The following is a 15758-nucleotide window of genomic DNA, read 5'->3' on the forward strand; positions in this document are numbered from 1 at the left end:
TTTATTTTTTTTTAGAGTAATCATGAATTTACGAATAAATTTTCGAAGTTTTCTTTAATAGCATCCCAAGTTGCATTAGGGAAAGGCTTTCCGAGTTGCATATCGTTTTCGGTAGATGCATTGATATGCATGGCGTGGTGTGGAAATTTCCAGGAGAGAGCCTCAACGACGACGATTTGGTGGATGAGAATCGTATCTTGACGGGTTATTCAGAAACAAACAAGAGCCCTTGCCCTTTAGCTTTTAGTCAGTTTCCGCCATTTGTGTTACACCTGTCACTACTGCATACTTTGGGCGCAAGAGCCTTTGGCCTTTAGCTTTTTCATCACTTTCCGCAACTTGCGTCACACCTGTCATGACTGCATACTTTCGGCTTTGGCTTCAAAGACTCGATATGAGAACTGCGATATTTATATGTGTGATTGCACACCAGGGAATTCACAGGCAACCCTTTCAAGTCGTTAGGATTGGGAAAGAGAGAAATGGAGAAAGGTATTATGGCGATGACGATTCTTATGTGCTTTGTGAGCCTCGCATTAACTACTGTCCCTGCAGCCACTGTTACTTATTCCTCACATATTCACAGGCAACATGGTTTATTCCATGATCAGCCGTATATGGGTGGAAGTGCTTCTTTTCCGCCCCATGATTTCGTTTTAAAGGAAGACGAAGGCAATCTGGAGCAGTCTGAATTCAGATCTTCATCCGTGGATACTGGCGATCAAAGGGACTTAGAGGCCCTTTTGTCTTTCAGAAAGGCGCTCACATCGGATCCGAATGCATCGCTGCTCAACTGGACGGCAGAAAACTCCCATAACGTGTGCTCCTGGAATGGCATTTTCTGCCGAAGGCGCACAAAACGGGTGACTGCCATAATACTGCCTGGATTAGGATTGCAAGGTAGGATATCACCCTCTCTCGGCAGTCTCTCTTTATTAAGAATTCTGAATCTTTCCCAGAATAATTTGACAGGAATAGTTCCACCGGAGTTTGGGCAACTAAAGGCGCTGGGATTGCTGGACCTCAGCTTTAATTTGCTTCACGGTTCTATTCCAAAGGCACTGTGTAATTGCACACGGCTTCAATGCATCCAACTTTCAGCAAACAGTTTGACAGGGACTATACCAACAGGATTCGGTCACCTACTCAGATTGGAACATGTTCGCTTGGACCGTAATAGCCTCAGTGGAAGTATTCCAACTTCTCTGGCAACTGCACTTCTCTCCGATTGTTGTCCCTTCAATTCAACAATCTCACGGGTCCAATCCCTTTCTTTTTGGGTTTGATGAAAAGTCTATCATATCTTTCCTTGGATGGCAACTCACTCACCGGTCACATCCCTCCCATTTTGAGCAACTGCACCTCTCTCCAAAAATTGTCCATCGGTTATAACAAGTTTATTGGGCCAATCCCTGAAGTTTTAGGTCTGATCAAAAACTTATCTTATTTATCCCTAGAAGGCATCTTACTAAGTGGTCACATTCCCGAATCCATTGGTAATTTGAGTCAGCTTACTCGCTTAAATTTAGGTGTAAATAACTTCACTAGTGGTATACCTAAAGCCATTACACAATTAAGTGAGTTGACCTACCTTAATCTTGGCACAAACAAGTTGAGTGGGAAAATACCCAAAGGAGTTGTCAATTTGACGAAGGTTAAACAACTTTATTTAGATAGAAACAATTTTACAAATACAATTCCAACTAGTATAGGAAAGCTTCACTCTCTTAGAATCTTCTACTTGAATTCAAATAATATTTCTGGTAGCATTCCTGAATCCATTGGCAATTTGAGTCAGCTTACTAAACTGAATCTAGGTACAAATAGGTTGACTGGTCCCATCCCTTCCTTCATTGGCAATTTGAGTCAGCTTACTACACTGAATCTAGGTACAAATAGGTTGACTGGTCCCATCCCTTCCTCCATTGGCAATTTGAGTCAGCTTACTAAACTGAATCTAGGTACAAATAGGTTGACTGGTCCCATCCCTTCCATTTTGAGCAACTGCACCTCTCTCCAAAGATTGTCTATTAGTTATAACAATTTTATTGGGCCAATTCCTGAATCCATTGGTAATTTGACAAAGATTACTTTCCTCAATCTTGGTGCCAATAGCTTGACTGGAGGTATACCTAAAGCCATTACACAATTGAGTGAGTTGACCTTCCTTAGTCTTGGCACAAACAAGTTGAGTGGAAAAATACATGGAGGAATTACCAATTTGAAGAAGCTTGAACAACTTTATTTAGATAGAAACAATTTTACAAATACAATTCCAACTAGTATAGGAAAGCTTCACTCTCTTAGAATCTTCTACTTACATTCAAATAATATTTCCGGCAACATTCCTGAAAGTATTAGTGCTTTGGTTTCACTTCAACAATTAGTTATATATGAAAACAATCTTGATGGACCAATCCCACATCATATTGGCCAATGTGTGGGACTAAAAGTGTTAGAATTATCCAAAAACAAGTTGAATGGAAAGATTCCTGCATCTCTAGGCAACTGCAAGTCTTTGAAGAATTTAGTGTTGACTAACAACTTCTTGTCAGGGACAATACCACCAACTTTAAGTAAATGCACCATGTTACAAAGGTTGAAGGTGTCTGAGAACAAATGAGTGGAAATCTAGACATAAGATTTACTGTTTCCTTGAAGGTTCTTTCAATTTATTCTAATAACTTCTTTCAAACTCTCCCTAATTCTTTGGCTCAATGCACCCAACTTCAACTACTAGATTTAAGTAGAAATGAATTCATATGTCAACTACTTGGGTGCCTTGCATCCTTTCATGAGTTGAGAGTTTTAAGTGTCAGTTATAATAAACTTCATGGGGATATTCCTTCAAACATCACAAGTCTGACCCAATTGCAAGTGTTGGATTTATCCAACAACAAAATTAGTGGAAGGATACCACCCAATCTTCAAAGACTCCAAGGATTCAAAATTGCCGGTTCTTCCAAACTCAGTGGTAATACACTCTATGAGGATCTAGAAATCGTCATCAAGGGATATCAGTACACTCTAACATATGTGTTGTCCACAAACACAATATTGGACTTGTCCAACAATAATCTTGTGGGAGAAATACCTCCAAGCATAGGAAATCTCAGTAGCCTACGGTTGTTAAATTTATCAAGGAACCGGCTAGAAGGGAAAATACCTGCATCTATTGGTGAAATATCTTCTTTGGAACAATTGGACTTGGCCAATAATGATTTGAGTGGCAAGATCCCTCAAGAGCTCTCTACTTTAACTAAGCTTACATCTTTGGATATTTCATCCAACAAACTTTGTGGGAGGATCCCAAAAGGAACACAATTTGACACTTTCAATTCTACTTCATTTCAAAGTAACAAGTGTTTATGTGGTTTTCCTCTACAAGCATGCAAGGAAAAAGAAAAACAATCTCAAAAAAGCACAATGAAAGGTGTTAGTGAGACATGGTTGAGTCGTGTCAATAAACATGTATCATTGATTGCAGTGGGGTTGGGCATAGGGATTGGATTTGGAGTACTTGTAAGCATAATGATGTTATGTAAGGAAGTTAGAGATTGGGTCATACCTCCAAAAATACAACCATTTTATGGAGTGTATAGATTCCCAAAATAATATGTAAATGGTTCACAGTGTATCCCAATAAGACAAATATATGTTATATATTTGATAATAAATAATATAATTATTCATATTACTACATATTTCTTATATTTTAATTTAAATTTAAAAAAAGTACTATTTCATCATTACTTTTATATATTTAACATGTTGCATACCAAATTTTATAGCTCGTTTATAATTAGGCCGATAGACCTTCCTATGAATCAACAATCGTCTATAGTTTTACCCTGCTCCGTTTGATCAGGTGAGACACTTTCAACTGTTGATTTGAAGTGTTTGATTCATTATCCCTCGCTGCGCATCGCATCTAGCAAGCATGCAGTGCACTTTGACTGCTTTTTCCAAATATCGGTTGAGTTGCCTTCTTTTCACCTCCGAGTTCTACTGTGCATTGAAAGAAAATCGGTTGAGTTGCCTTCTTTTCACCTCCAAGTTCTTGGCTCCGTGGCATGGCTGCATGGAAAGAAAATCAATTATCTTCGAACTTCTTGCACCATATGCTGTATGTCTTGTATCTTCGAATATCTATATGAAAAGTATATCAATGTGTTAGTTTTTAACATTGTATCTTAACATTTCTCTCTGCATTTTGTGCTCCAAGTACTCTCGTTTTTACCTCATGTGGGTTTCTATGCTGTGACAAGTCACTTGTGAAATAGTGGTACCTTGCCCGAGACTACAGATTTATCGTTTGATATTCAATAAATGTGAATGGTTTTTTGGCATTTCACAGAAGTTACGTGTTAAAAAAAAGGAATAATCTCACAAAAAGGTGAACCTGCAATGGATTCTCTGAAATGGAAATGGCTTTTCTTGCACCATATGCTGTGTATTTTCAAATTGTATCTTTGCATTTTGATCTGTACTCGAATATCTATCTCAAAAGCATACGAATATGTTAGTTTTTTCCATTGTATCTTAACATTTCTCTGTAGTCTGAGTACTTTGGTTTTTACCTCTATGAGATTCGATTCTGTATCAAGTCTGTTATGCAATAGTGGGTGCCTGCCTGAAACTCCAGTTTTATCATTTAGTTAGATACATATCTTAGGAGGTCTGGAATATTGCATAAATTTTAATGGGTGTTTTGTCATTTCACCTGGAATGGCTTTACTGAAATGGAAATGGCTTTGTGAACCTGCAATGGATTTTCTGAAATGGAAATGGCTTTTCTTGCATCATATGCTGTGTATTTTTAAATTGTATCTTTGCATTTTGATCTGTACTCGAATATCTATCTCAAAAGCATACGAATATGTTAGTTTTTTCCATTGTATCTTAACATTTCTCTTTAGTCTGAGTACTTTGGTTTTTACCTCTGTGAGATTCGATTCTGTATCAAGTCTGTTATGCAATAGTTGGTGCCTGCCTGAAACTCCAGTTTTATCATTTAGTTAGATACATATCTTAGAAGGTCTAGAATATGTCTAGAATATTGCATAAATTTTAATGGGTGTTTTGTCATTTCACCTGGAATGGCTTTACTGAAATGGAAATGGCTTTTCTTGCACCATATGTTGTGTATCTTTAAATTGTATCTTTGCACATTGATTTGTACTCTGAATATCTATATGAAGAGCATATCAATGTGTTAGGGTTTTACATTGTATCTAAATACTCTGATCTGTAGGTTTTTAAATTGTATTTTAACACTCTAATCTGTACTCTGAGAGGATCCCAAAAGGAACACAATTTGACACTTTCAATTTTACTTCATTTCAAAGTAACAAGTGTTTATGTGGTTTTCCTCTACAAGCATGCAAGGAAAAAGAAAAACAATCTCAAAAAAGCACAATGAAAGGTGTTAGTGAGACATGGTTGAGTAGTGTCAATAAACATGTATCATGTATCATTGATTGCAGTGGGGTTGGGCATAGGGATTGGATTTGGAGTACTTGTAAGCATAATGATGTTATGTAAGAAAGTTAGAGATTGGGTCATATCAATGTGTTAGGGTTTTACATTGTATCTAAATACTCTGATCTGTAGGTTTTTAAATTGTATTTTAACACTCTCATCTGTACTCTGAGAAGTTCATAATTCTCTGGTTTTTGACTCGTGGGGTTCTATGCAATAGTGGGTATCTTGCCTGATACTCCGGTTTCATCTTTTGCTTAGATCCGTATCCTATCTAGGGAGGTCTGGAATATTCAATAAACATTAACAATGGGTGTTTTTATTTCACAGAAATTTTCGTTCAGAAAAGTAGTTCTCACAACAAGGTGGATTTCCAATGGTTTTTCTGAAATGGAAAGGCTTTCCCCATATGCTGTGTGTGTTTACGGTGTATCTTTGCACTTTGCTCTGTACTTTGAATATCTATACCAAGAGCATATCAATGGGTTTCACATTATTATATCTAAACACTCTGCTCTGTATCTGTACTCTCAGAACTTGGGTTTTTACCTCGTGTGGATTTCTACGCTGTATCAAATCAATTATGCAATGTGGGTTCTTTGCCTGAGACTCTGGTTTGGTCTTTTGGTCAGATCCACATACATGTGCAGAAGGTCCAGATAATAAAATTAATTGGTTTGATATCGCACATAAGTTTTTGTTTTCTGAAATGGGAATGGTTTTCCTTGCACCATATGCTTTTAGTTTTTACATTGGATCTTTGCAGTAGTCTGCTCTGCAAAAGGGTAGGGCTTGTCCTGCACCATATGCTTCGTGTTTTTATATTGCAAATTTGTTCTCTGCCCTACTCTGAATATCTTATAACAGCATATCGATGTGTTGTTGATTTATAGGACTTTTCTTGGACTCACATGCTTTGGGTTTTTACATTGTGCATCTTTGGCTCTCTGCTCTGTACATCGCGTATCAGTGTTATTGAAATGAAGGGCCTTTTCTGGCACATTATTGTTCTTGTTTTTACATTGCATCTTGCAGTCTGCTCTGTACTCTCGATATCAATATCAAGCGCATATCAATGTTTTAGATTGTATCTTTAACACTCTGATCTGTACTCTGTACTCTGAGAAGTTCATAATTCTCTGGTTTTTGACTCGTGGGGTTCTATGCTGTATTAAGTCTATTATGCAATAGTGGGTATCTTGCCTGATACTCAGGTCGCACCATATGCTTCGTGTTTTTATATTGCAAATTTGTTCTCTGCCCTACTCTGAATATCTTATAACAGCGTATCGATGTGTTGTTGATTTAAAGGACTTTTCTTGGACTCACATGCTTTGGGTTTTTACATTGTGCATCTTTGGCTCTCTGCTCTGTACATCGCGTATCAGTGCTATTGAAATGAAGGGCCTTTTCTGGCACATTATTGTTCTTGTTTTTACATTGCATCTTGCAGTCTGCTCTGTACTCTCGATATCAAAATCAAGCGCATATCAATGTTTTAGATTGTATCTTTAACACTCCGATCTGTACTCTGTACTCTGAGAAGTTCATAATTCTCTGGTTTTTGACTCGTGGGGTTCTATGCTGTCTCAAGTCTATTAGGCAATAGTGGGTATCTTGCCTGATACTCCGGTCGCATCTTTTGCTTAGATCCGTATCAGGGCTTTTTCTGGCACATTATTCTTCTTGTTTTTACATTGCATCTTGCAGTCTATTCTGTACTCTCGATATCAATATCAAGGGCATTTCAATGTTTTCGATTGTATCTTTTTCTCCAGAGACATTGGACAATTTGTATTAATATTAATGTTGTCGTGAATGCTGCATAGTTACGAAAGGCTTCACACCAAAAGACTGCAGTTCAAGAAATGCCATCTGAGTCTGCCTAAGGCTGCCAATTACTAGTAGCTTCCAGTACAATATTAAACGAAAATACTAAACGGTAGATATGTAGTAAACGATATCTAAGGATTTTAATAATGGAAAAAGAAAACATAAAAGATAAGATAAGATAAGATAAGATAATGATATTTATGTGATGAAAATTTGACTAAAGTGAGAGGGGCGAATCTGTTTAGTATATTCATAGACATTAAAATTATATTCATTAATTTCATTAACTGAACCATTATGTGAGCAACTTAACAAATGATGACCATTAGATTGAATATGTGAACAACAATTAATATGAAAACCAAAACATCAGATAATAATAACACATATTGACACCAGATATATGTGGAAAATCCATAAAAGGAGAAAACCACAATTTTATTATTGTTCTGATGCAAAGACGAGCTCCTACTCTTCCTTATTGTTTCTGTAGACTCCAACCTACAAGAGGTTGCTACCTCAATTTTCTACAAGCTGCAGAGAAATGTACAAAGCAGAGAGCCAAGATGCACAATGTAGAGTAAATGTGTTCCTGATATGCGATGTACATTGAACACATTGAATGTGTTCCTTGTAATATAGATATAAACAAAACATGTAAAGAAAAGTAATTGCACAATGATCAAGTCCAAGAAAACAAGGTTTTCCACAAACCAATTTAACTCTTCTACAAAAATTCAACAATTCCAATTTAATAATCCTATCGGCCTCTCTTTGTACCTTTTGGGACAGTTGCTAGTTATAATTCATTACATTCGAAACCATTTGTAACGGACCTTTTTTTAATCATGTAAATATTCACAAAACTAAATATGTTGATAAGTCAAATTAGTTAAACACGTAAGTTAAATAAAAAGTTGCGCTATATGGATGTTGTAAAGAATATATCTAGCTCTTATAAACTAATTTTTTATAAATATTGTGATATTTATTTTCAATTTTATTGTTATTTTGGTTATATAACTAGCCATTATACCAGATGTTGTAAAGAAAACGTTGTAATGTATAAATTCGAGAAGTATTGTGACATATAAAGAATCATTGAAGATAAAAATTAGTAAACAAAATGTTTCCTACTGTAACACCGCCCCTCACGTTGCAGCTATGAACAAAGGGCTTGTACTTCTGAGGTTGGTCAAATGTTCTCACTATCGACCAAACTTGCAGATAACACACAACTTGAGTGTTTGGTATCAGGATGAACACATGACCATTACAAAGAAAAATAAACTACTAAGATGCGGAATTGCTAGATATACTTCTGAGGTTGGTCAAATGTTCTCACTATCGACCAAACTTGCAGATAACACACAACTTGAGTGTTTGGTATCAGGATGAACACATGACCATTACAAAGAAAAATAAACTACTAAGATGCAGAATTGCTAGATATAAACAGTGTTTGTTGAGTCAAAATAAAATGAGTAGACACCAAATTGGTGGATGAGACCTAAATGTGTCATTTGGTACCTTTTTGTAACTTTGTTCTGTGTATGACCATTACAAAGAAAAATAAACTACTAAGATTCAAAATTGCTAGATATAAACTTGAGTTAAAATAAAATGAGCAGACACCAAATTGGTATATGAGACCTAAATGTGTCATCAAATTGGTATATGAGACCTAAATGTGTCATTTGGTACCTTTTTGTAACTTTGTTCTGTGCTTTAGCGATATTTTTTTTGAAAATTACTATAATAATTTTTCAATATCATATATTTAAATATAAAATTATATCATTTTAATTTTACACTTTATTTATAAAATTATATCATTTTTATTTTTAATTTATTTATTTTTTTTTTTTTTTTTTTTTTTTCTGAATTAGACTAATTCTATTAATAAAAAATATGGTACAAGAAGATACATTCAAGAGAGACAGAAAACCAGCAACCGAAAATGATAGGACTATCAACCTCGGTTCCGAAGAGGAAGTGAAACAAGCAAGAAGCTACAACATATGGCTGGATGCAAAAGAAGACTGACTTCTACCCAGAATGGGTAGAAGCCTCAACACGAAGCTTTTTCTCTTTCCTTTTTTTGACTTCGACCCAACCGTCGTGGGGTGAATGAGCAATAACCACTTGAAGATTGGGGTTCTCCACAGGGGAGCCCTCCTTTTCTGAATCAGAGGAGGAGGTCAAATGGACGCGTTTCTGAGCGGTGGCTGTGTCGGAGGACTGCGCCGGACCATCGGTGGAAGGGACCACAGGATGAGGGGCTTGATCCATTTCTGCATCGCTACTTTCATCTTCAGAGCTGGAGGAATCAGAATCCACGACTGGAGGTGGAGAGCAAGGAGCCCATCGTTTGGACTTGGGCTTGGAGAGGTTATCCTTATTCTTTTTTGTCGGGCGTGATGGGCAAGTGTTCTACAAATGCCCTGATTGGTGGCAATGGCAGCAACGGAATGTAGTATTTTCGTAATCTAGTGTCTGGGACCAGAAAAAGTCGTTTATCTTGAGATTGATTTGGTCTAGAATTCCTTTGCTCAAATCTAACTCCACACATATTCTAGCATATGAGTAGAGACCTTTGGATTCCCGCCAATAGTCTCCCATCATGAAACTGCCCAAGGTGTTGCCTATAGCTCTATAGACACGAGTATGCCATAAGTGGGCAGGAAAGTTTGGAAGCCTAATCCATACAGGTGTCCTAGTAATGACTGCAGTTGTTGGATCAAAATCTGGGAACAAGGAGTCAAGAAGAGCCCCACAGTTCCCATGAACCAAGGGCATTCTTCTAAGGCCTTTTCATAATGCTTACTATTAGCAAATAGAACAATGAAGTAACCTTTTGAACAAAAACTGACCTTACAATGATGAGTCCAGTTTGCATGGATCCATGCATAGAGATCCTGAGTTCGCGGCCACAGTCCGTTAAATTTGCAAATGACAGCTCTTTCTGCAAATTCTTGAAGTTGGGTTGCAAGCTCTTCATGGGTGATTTCAACAAAGGGAACTTCTTCTATCTTATCCACCAAAAAGGTTTTAGGTTTAAGGGCCACCGGGGGTTTGGGGTTCTCAGAGTGTACTGCATCTTTGTATGAGAATGGACAAGTAGAGGATGACTGTCCCACTGCATCTCCTCTCAGACGAAGGGTTACCACCAAAGAGCTGTTCCTGGTAATGCTGTAAGAAGGGAGGGGAATAAGTTCTTCAAGTTGTTTAGCTTGAAAGAGAAGTCTCTGAAGGCCTAAAGGGATCCCAATCCGTCGTTCTAGATCCAGTTTGAGATCCAGCACCAGATCTGAAGAACTGACCCATTGCAGGATGGTTCTGCCTGTAGGCTGAGAAATTTGGATCTGAAAGGAGTCAAAGAAGTGCCTAGACCCAGTGCCAGGGCTTCTTGTGCTTCCTAGAGCAGATCTGCCATGGCGATTTTCCATCCGGGGTGTCAGACCTGCAAGATCTTGGCCGATCTGTCTATTGAGAGCCCAATCTGAATGATTCATGGCGGATCTGGGGTTTTTCAGTGACCGCAGATCCCCTGCCTTTTGCCTGACCTCCGGCGAGCAATTACTTTGCATTAACAACAAGATTTTGGTCATTCTGATGGATTCTTGAACGGCATTGCGGGCCCTCTGATCGGGCAACAGGTAGCAGACGGCCCACAGAATCATAACGCAGTGCTCCGTCGCGGAATCAGACACTTTGAGCATTTTCTGCACGATCGTCTGGACGCACTGGGGATGGTCCCTGATCAAAACCCTACCCTCCGCACAGGCCGAAATGAGCTCCAGAAAACGCAATACGCGCTCGGCTGTGGCTTTGTCTGCGCGGCGGAGGGGCTTAGTCATGTGACCAACCGCGCCGAGGCAGATGAGCTTGAGCCAGTTACGCTTGGGCGTCGAGAGGCTTAGAAGACCAAGCAAGGCCATATCATTTGCTTTCAAATCCGTTGCTACTATCATTTCTCCCCAGAAAATTCAGAACTCTCTCTTTAGCTTATCTTATTTGCCTAGGGAATTCAAAATTAATCAACTTAAATGCATCTTAATTTTGAATTTTTTAATGAAAATATTTTTTCAAATTTTAAACTTAAAAAAACACATTAACTATTAATTATACACCTAAATTTTCATATAAATAATAAATATTTAATTTTAAAAAAAATACACATCAACTATTAATTATACACCTAAATTTTAATATAATTAATAAAAATTTAATTTAAAAAAAGTACAAAAACTTTAGGGTGCTCTCCGGACCAACAATCCCATAAAAAAGGAGAGCCTTCTAACTACTTCAAACTTTCACGGAAGTAATAATATAGGTTTTCCCAAAACACTTGAACTCTAAAGGGTTATGTTATGGGTATGCTTATAATTAATTAATTATATGTTATAAAAAAATTAAAAATGACAAAATGGATATTATTATTTTTAGAGGGGATAATTTTTCTAGATATATGTAATAGATAGGAAGTCACATATTCATACTTCAATTGAGGATGGAGACTTTGGGAGACTATTAAAAATTGAATAGGAATTTAAAATTGGAACTGGAGTTTAGACTCCAACGGGGCCCTTATTTTTGTAGTCACCCCTATTCTTTTAGTCTTATTATGATAAGGCATTAAATTTGGGTGAATGAAATGACCAACTCCAATGTCAACCATTCAAATCAAAAACCATTGACACACGAGACAAGTGTTCTTTTAATCTAAATAAAACCACAAATAACATATATATTTGGTCTCCTCTCTTCACATTCACATACTTCCACTGTCGTTTTGCCCATAATCAACGTAAGTAGAACCACTCCAAAGTTATATACACCCGTCTTCTTGTCCAACTTCAGAGTGTAAGCATAACTGTATAAATTTAATAATTACAAACACCAAGATGAATGTCAAATAAAATGGCAGTATAGCAATGTTTTAACACACAAGATTTTATTTATATAATGCAAGTTGTTTGATAAAAAATATTTATGGGTTAAAATATAATACACTGAATGTGGGTAGACTATTGTACAGTCACAGTAAAATACTTATCATCAAAATGGTGTGAGGTTTGACATTTAATTTAGTTAACGACCAATTTTTTAATTCCCACAAAGTGATTTTCTATCTTCAATCACTGCACCTAGTAAATTTTAAAGAGCTAATAACAAACCATAAATCTTCTGAAAACGCAGGCATTAAGAATCAGGTAATGCATGAAATACCAGACTAATAGAATGCTAAATGCTACGCCATCGGGTGGATAGCGCTCGCCCTCAATCTACCCAATGTCCACTCAGGGAGAAGAAGAAAGCAAAAATTTGTAAGGTTACAGCTGGCATGTGCCAGTTGAGGAGGCACGCACATTTGGGCAAAATTGCATGGGCCAGTGGAAGACCAACGCAGCTGTTGGCAGGATTGCATGAAAGACATGTGGTTTTCGAGGGAAACGTTTTACCACGTAAATATGTTTAGTTTAGTTTAAAATTGTATTTTTTAGATTTTTTATTTTCAAAATATAAAATATTACGGATGATTTATATTTTAATAATGTGGAATTTATTATTATTATTATTATTTTGTTATTTACCTATAAAAAGATAAAATTAAATTTAGTTTATTTTAAAATTAAATTTAGTTTATTTAAAAATAGAGTATGTGGAATATCTATTTTTTGAAATATAAAAAATTTAGATTTAATGATGTGTAAATATTTCTAGTATAATAGTATGAATGAAATTAAAGGTTTTCAAGTCTGAATTCTTATTTTGATATTAAAAGTAACATTTTTTTAAGAAAAAAAAAACGCTTCTGTATTAATATAAAAACAGATAGTACATATGTCATGGATCTTGTTTACAGCCTGTCTCTTCAGCATACAACACTTCCAAAAAGACAGTGATAATTGTGTCATTTTCGCTAACCATCTTCTAGTTCTAGGTACTTAAGTTTTGTAGTTCACTATCAATCCTACTTAGTCCATATACCACTTAATGATAAAAAAGAAAACACAAAATGTATTCATCTTCTTATAATAAAAAAGTCTCGTGCATCCAATATTACTCAGCATTGTCTTCTAACTCTTCGAGAAGTTAATGCTTCCCGCATTTGTCTTAACCCCATGATCAAAAACTGTAAAAAAAACCTTACCAGGTTCTTTCCCAATGCCTCTTTTGGATAGTAAATCTATTGTCCAGTTCTGTTCTCTATAAATGTGATCAATGTTGATGTGTTGGTATGTGCTTACCATCGTCTTGATGCGCTTCATCCAATTTTTTAAAATCGGAGGGTTGAATTTATTTTGTCCCTTAGCCCAGTTGATAATTCCTTTTGCATCCCCAAAGACCTGTAGGCTCTCCAATCCCAACCATTTCCCTGCTATCAACACTCCCCATAGCGCCACTATCTCTGCCTTATTGTTCGTGCCCTATCCCCCTTCCCACCAAAAGTGATAGCATTTTCCCGGCTTAGTGACTATGTATACCCCACATCCACATTTCCTCCTACAACATGCTCCATCGAAGAAACCCACAGGGAGTTTATGCCATATATTTTTCCAAATGATACTTCTATGCTTGTTTGCAATATGAGTTGGTCCAAGCTCCAAGAAGTAGGCAACAATTTTGATTACGTCCTCCCTTACTATCGGGTTCCTGTTCTAAAAAATGAGTGCATTTCTGCTCCTCCATATGATCCATATGAGATATAGTGGGAGAAAATGAAATCTATCATGAGACTTGATCCACTTCCATAAGAAGCTTCTTAATGTATAGAAATGCTTCATTGGCATGATACCAAAAGTGTCCAATACCCCCTCCAAAAAGTTGTAACGTATGGGCAATGCAGAAATAAATGGACATTATCCTCACAACTTTTCTTACAAAGGAGGCATATCCCTGGCCCTATGTGTCCTTTGTTAAGTAAATTATTCCATGTCAATACTCTGTCCTTTATAGCCAACCAGCTGAAACACTTGATCTTGTTGGGGATATTCCCTTTCCAAATTTTCTGTATCCAGGAATTCCCCTGATGCCCCAATTCCTCCCTAGGGATTCCATTGTATATTTCTTTTACCAAAGGGTGCCCCTTTTTCATGTGCCCCCACCCCCCATGACATGGATCCTACTGATCATTTAGAGAGATGCCCATGTTTCTCAGGTTGGTAATATAATCTTCCCATTCACAGACATCCCCCTCTGATAGTTGAATATCCCTGGCACTTTTCCATGATTGGTGATCAATGCACATTGCATCATGCATGAAAATCTGATTTAGATAGATTAGCTCTTTGTTATGCAGGAAATTAAGAATTCCATATGATAGAGTGTGGTTTCCTCCCATACCTTTAATTGCATCCAGTCCAATCTTGATGATTGTCCCATCCCCTACCTCCCACCAAACTGATCCCATCATCCACTAGATGTTTTTCATCATACTCCTCCAAATGTATGATGAATTAGTCTTCCTCTTAGCCCCTCCCAAAATCCAAGCAGTGAAAGACTGTCCATACATGTACTTTTTAGTGATGATCTTTGACCAAATGCCTGATCCTGAAACTGCCCTCCACATGTTCTTTATGATTAGGGCACTATTGAAGGTAGTTGGATCAATAATACCCCATCCCCCTTCCTCAATGGATCTAGAAATATGTGACCATTTAACAATATGATACTTCCCCTGGGATAATTTCCCATTCCAAATGAATTGATGCATAGTAGATTGGATCTTTTTAATGATCTTTCTTAGCAGATGGAAAAGGTGCATCCAGTATACCGCAAGGTTTTGAAGAACAACTTTTAACATTATCATCCTACCTCCCATAGACAACCATCGATAAGTCTAGCCATCAAGCTTCTTTTGGAACCTATTTACTAACCACTCCCAGTCCTTGATGCAATAATTGTTGGGCTTCAAGATGAAACCCAGATATGTGCACCCCTCATCCAAATGTCTCAGCCCCACACCCAAGTGAAATCTAATGTCCTCTATCACTGGATCAGTGTTCCCATTGTGGATGAGAAGTGATTTCGGACCATTCATGCACAATCCTGAAGCCCTACCAAATGAAGAGATGATGTGATGGATAAAAGTCCATTTAGCCAAGGTCATAGGGCCTCCGAATAGGAGGTCATCGACGAACATTAAGTGTGAAATGGTAATCTTTTTTTATACTCTAATACCTACGATTTCCCTTGTTATCACCCCAAGAAACTCTCCTAGGTTGTATGTCGGAGATGCTCGGGAACATTACAAACTCAACAAAAAGTTGGAAAAAAAGGTGGATGAATGAAACAAATGCTGCATATTCAAGCCAGATAACCACTCCTACTATTCTTAACCCCAGACATGGGTTAATACCCCCAGACTACAAGGCTTTAAACCACCAATTACTCACAGTTTGAGGAATAAGTGATGATGGAGAAGACTGACCACACCA

The 15758-nt window shown here is 37.1% G+C and overlaps 1 pseudogene; it reads left to right on the top strand.

Annotated features, from left to right (window-relative positions):
- Positions 1-456: 456 nt before the first annotated feature.
- LOC149193974 (uncharacterized) lies at positions 457-3615 on the top strand (annotated as a pseudogene).
- Positions 3616-15758: the final 12143 nt, after the last annotated feature.

This window comes from Pinus tabuliformis, chromosome 2_2 (genome assembly GCF_031772625.1).
Source record: "Pinus tabuliformis cultivar Carrire ecotype Pingquan chromosome 2_2, CPIR1, whole genome shotgun sequence".
Taxonomy (NCBI): Eukaryota; Viridiplantae; Streptophyta; class Pinopsida; order Pinales; family Pinaceae; genus Pinus; species Pinus tabuliformis.